The sequence below is a fragment of the Poromitra crassiceps genome, assembly GCF_964638095.1.
Source record: "Poromitra crassiceps genome assembly, chromosome: 7".
Lineage (NCBI taxonomy): Eukaryota > Metazoa > Chordata > Actinopteri > Beryciformes > Melamphaidae > Poromitra > Poromitra crassiceps.
In genome coordinates, this window is record NC_139628.1 from 42,055,982 (window position 1) to 42,061,597 (window position 5,616).

A 5,616-nucleotide genomic window follows, 5' to 3' on the forward strand; every position below is an offset into this window, starting at 1 on the left:
GTTTTAAAAAATATGAATGTTTTTTTACCCCAGACCACAAAGTGACCACACTGTTTTGAGAGGGTTTTTTGACACCAACGACTCAACGTTTACTATGTGATTTTTGGCTTTGAAAAATCACTTCCTAGCCCACACTTTGTTTTAGAGCAGTTCTCCAGCCAAAAAAGACAAAGTAGTATTTTTACTGCAGTGTTTTGCATGTTGAAATATGACCTCTTCATGAGACGATCCTGTCGGATCCCCGCTGTGATTGGCTTGCTTGCTCCTCATGTGAGACTGTCTTTGTTATTTGCGTCAATACCGTAAGCTGTGCCAGAGAACCTGACGCGGTTGCAATTTCTTGGTCGCTGTTAGAGGTTGATAAAAGTCATAAATTACTTAATGTGACTTTAATAATCGCTGTAAAACCAATTGCCCATCAGGGACGAGTAAAATTGAAATTTGAACTTGAGCATAATTATAATTCTCCCATTCTAAAGTAGGATGCTGAAGTTTTTCCTCAAAGTTTCAAGGACGCCCTCCAAGGATTGATTGTCTATGAAAACAGAGCTTCCCGGTTTTCAGTCTACAAGCTTATATATATGATGTTGTGTGGTTATACTGTAGCTACCAAGCTCCTCAATGTAATGTCTATGGGGAGCTGCGCCAGCAAAGCTAATACTAGCATACCAAAAGCTAGCTTTCTGCTTTATCTCCCTATAGTAGCTCAAAGAGAATTGCATTGCACATCATTAAGTCTTGGAGACAGATGCCATGGGGGAAAATGATAAAGAAAGTAGACCCCCCCCCCCCACACACACACACACACACACACACAAACACACACACACACACACACACACACACTGAAGACCATGATACAATGTGTCAGTAATGAAGGGCAGGCAACCACATTGTATCTGTTTTTCCTCAATAAAATCGGCTCCATTGAACTAAATGTAGGTGGTACATGAACATTGCACTATTCCTATACCACCAGTGGTCCGCGGGGCTCCGCCTGGTGGTCCGCCAGATAATTTTACAGACAACAGTTTTTACATAATACACATTAACCCTGGGAGTAGCCAGGTTGGGCCAATTTTCGGACATTTTCTTTCAGCAACTGGGGGGCGTTTGGTATACGCAGTCAAAGTGGTCCCGGGGGAAGTTGGTTTTGTACGTAGTGGTACTTGGATGGAAAAGTTTGGGAACCCCTGATCTAGAACATAACTAGCCAATCACAGCATACAAACAAGGGCTTTAACCGCTGAATACTGCACAGTGATTGGCTCCAGTATTCGTGATGTCACGAATCATGCTTGACGAAAATGGCCCTTTCAGTGAGCTCAGAGAAACCTTCCACTTTCAGAAGATGATTGTGGCAACAGCCTTCTAGTGTCAAACTCTGCACAGACATCATTCTGCACAGTGGAGCTCAAACATCTACCTGGAGGAAGAAGAAGGAAAAAGTGATTTTTGACTTTAGGGGGTCTTCAAAAATGAGCAAACAATTCAATTCAAAGAGGCTTTATTGGCATGGGCATAATGATGTATAGCATTGCCAAAGCACATGGCACATTCTACAGGGTAGTACAAACAGTGCAAACAAACAAACACTAGCTGAGTACATAAAGCATATTGATGAGTTCCTGTGCAGAAACCTCTGGCTCAGTCCTCATTAGGGCAGAGGAGATTGATGTCTTTTGGTTGCTTTTGACTCATTGGGCGTTTAGTGTTATGGATGATGGCTCAACACCTCCGCTTTTTATTTGAATTTCCTCCTCACAAATATCCCAGTACACCACCAGTACATCCACCCATGTATGGACGGAATATTCCAAATATCACAAAACTGAACGGTGAAGGAGTAAACAGTGTGTGTACTAGCCTATACTTCACTATTCCAGCTAATAGTGATATATTCCTGATATGTTAAAGGTTCCATTTGATACTATTTTTAGCATGTTTAAAACACGTCTCATGGGTTGGGTTTATGAATTAAAACGAGGTTATGAATTCTGTTGCAACCGCCCCCCCCCCCCCCCCCTTCCTAAAGTCCCGCCTCTGTGGAACTTCTCTATTCGCTCCGTCTCTCCCCATCTTAACTATGCACTGTTGTGAGGGGGCGGGGCCTCTGATAAGACAATCTGTTTGGATAGAGACAGTCCCCATGTCTGGGAACGCCCACAAAATGTTAAACGGCTGGCGCGCGAGTGGGGTAAAACCGCCGATATATCTCATGGGCTGACTCACCAAAAGACGGATCTAAACTACATGTTTGGGGGTTCTAGAGCAGAACACAAGACGTCTGCTCAGATGTGCGTTTACTGCGGTGGTTAAATCCCCGATCGTGTCTGCCTGGGCTGGGCTAGCAGCTAAATTCTAACTTTGCTGAATGGATAGAACGGGGGAATTTACCCCACCCTGACCCCGCCCCCAGGCTAACCCAGCGTCTATTGGGGGCGTTCCTAGAGCCTGTATGGGCGTTCCCAGACATGCGGACTGTCTCTATAGATCCATCTTTGGTGCAGTTGATTGTTTCCTGGACATTATTCCATGCTGCGCAGTTGTGCTACAGACAACAAGGTTTTCTTTTCCGCATTCAGGTGGGCGGGGCCGGCGCTGTCAACGGAGCAAAAGAAATGAGTATTCGTTTGTGATGTTACAAAGTTAGCGAAGTCGACGCGGCTCATTTGGAGGCTTTTTTCCCCCCCTTCCATGGCTGCTGTGGATTTCCCCGGGGACCATGTGTTTTGAGACTTCCATGTTTATATAGCACGCCCAAGTCCTTCATGAAAGAGGCGAGGGAAATCATGTTTTACACGAGATGGGACCTTTAATCTGGTTTCTCATAATTGGGAGAACTTCGAGCTTATCTGGGTTATTATTGTCAGCGGGGGGATATTCATTTTGCATGGATCAACCAAAAATCACGAGTGTATGAAAATGAGCGATACATCGGGAGTTACGAGCAATTCGGGATGCACATCGATTCCCTCGCAGAAGCTTTATAGTTCCATTATAGTAGAAGAGTGGGACTTCCTGGCTGCCCTTTAATTATAGTAAAACTTGACTGTGGAACTTTTAAAGTTAAATTAGATTGTGGGACCTCTGCCCTTTTACACAGCCATCAAGTGCATTCATGTAAAAAGTGGCATAGTTATGATGTTATTCATAGAATCGAACATAAACAGCCATGCAGCAGCAGCATACATGTATATATTTGCTGTATAGAGAAAGCTTAGGATGCGGTGACATTTTGAACAGAATCTAGCGAGGGGGGGCGCCTTACAACGGCGGTCTGACGACGGCCTCGCAGATTAACATCCACAAAGAGTCTGGCGGAGAGACCTATCACCTGGTCACATGTTTTATTCACAGCCTCTCTCCATGCATTAGCCCACCACCATACATATTTATAGAGATAACTGCATTTACATGTACTGTACATGGACACCGCCGCGAGCACGTGCACACGCACGCACGCACACGCATGCAGAAAAGTTCAACCTCTCCCCGAGGGCTGAAGCTGTCATTTTAGTCCTTCACAAGAGTTACTGTACTTTATGTATGCCGCGGAACACACACACACACACACACACACACACACACACACACACGCGCGCACACACACACACACACACACACAGACACAGACACACTTGAGATTGATTGATGGATGATGGCTGCGGGGCAGGTGGCCATTGAGTCATCTGTGGGTGTTTAGGAGCTGGATGGGTGGAAAGGCAGGGGCCATGTGGAGCGGGGGGGGCGTGGGGGGTGGAAGACATGAAGTTTGGCCAGACTGCCAGGTACACTCACCTGCAGTGGAAACGGGTTACACCGGCGCCTGGGGGCACACCCACAGAGAAGAAGAAATCATGTGGGAAAGCGAGACCAGGCAGAAAGAGTGAAAAGTCACAATATGAGAGAGAGAGAGAGAGAGAGAGAGAGGTACTGTAGAACCAGGTGGATTTGAGTCACCGGGAGACACAGAGGAGCAGTATCAGCGTGGGTTTGTTTTTGCATCACGCTGCCTCTGTTTGAGCGCTGAGGGATGCACGATGGTATCGGCGCGTCATCGATGTTGGCCAATAAAATATCGGCACGGCCCGAAAACAAACATGTCTGCCGATATGACAGACCGACGGTGACGGTAACTCTATCCTAGTAGGGAGAGCATCATCCAAGCCTGTAGGATGAATCTTACCGTTTTGATGGGAAGAAAATGTTAGGCTACATAAAAAAAATATATATATGGCATGTTTTCCATAACCTAAGTTGAGATGGGCTGCATCTGCTAATTCCACTACAGGAGAGACTTGATGTTCTCTGAAATTAGGTGGGGGGGGGGGGGAATATGCACGCACACTGTATACTGGCATCGGCATTCGGCCAATGGAGTTGGAAAATATCAGCATATCGGATATCCAATCCAATAGGGTGGATCCCTACCTGGAAGTGAACCAAACAAAAGAGAGGGGGGGGGGGGTTGGTGAGACTGACAGGAAGACGGGGCAATTCCGGTAAGCAACAGGCGGCAGAGCGAGAAGCAGCCGATGAGTAATGGCGCAGGAACGCACGGCGAGCAGGAACGCACGGCGAGCAGGAACGCACGGCGAGCACAGGCGGAGCGAAACACAAGCGTACGATGAAGAGCCGCCGTGAGAAAGAGAGCGAGCCCGAGAGAGTGAGAGGCGCAATACATCACCATGGCTCGGCTACCCCAAATCAACAGGTGATGTCATCCGCTCGAAGAGGCGGCGACGCGGGGGCCCGGAGTGTACCTGTCACGCCGGGGGGTGGGGGCCGCACTATGTGTGTGTGTGTGTGTGTGTGTGTGTGTGTGTGTGTGTGTGTGTGTGAGTGAGAGATCTCGAGGTGTTACTGCAGCCTTGGAAAAAGGAGAGAGAGAGAATCTGCTCCCCATTCTCATTATCCCTCCATCTCTGCCTCTCTCTCTCTCCCCCCGCAAGCCTCAAAGCCTCTCTCTCTCTCTCTCCCTCTCTCTCTCCCCCCTCCCTTCATCTCTCTACACCCCCCCTCCCGCTCTAAGCCGCTCCGCTATTGGCTTGGTCGGGGCTTAAGCCTCCTCTCCCTCCGTGTCAGTTCATCTCCAGTTCAGAAGTGCTGCGCCGGCGCCGAGCCTCCATCTATCAGCAAGGAGATATAAGCGGCTGTGAAGGTCAAGGGTCAACTTGTGATATTATTCCGCTGTTAATGGCCCACCGTGTTATAGGGCGGCTAATACCCCAGGAAATGACAGCTGTATTGTGTGTGTGTGTGTGTGTGTGTGTGTGTGTGTCTGTGTGCGAGTGTGTGTGAGTGTGTGTGTGTGTGTGTGTCGCTTCAAGAGGCGGCAAGACCACCTTGCAGCGAGTCACATGACGCTGACTAATAGCGGCGGCTTATTTTTTCTCTATGAAATCATATGTGAGCTTGGAAATTGTATTTTTGTCGACTCACACTCAACACACACACCCCCATCCACACACACACACACCAAACACACACACACACACACGCACACACACACACACACACACACACACACACACACACACACACACACACACACACACACACACACAGTGGAATAATCCGGAACTGTAATAATGTCAAGCGAGTTCATTGGTG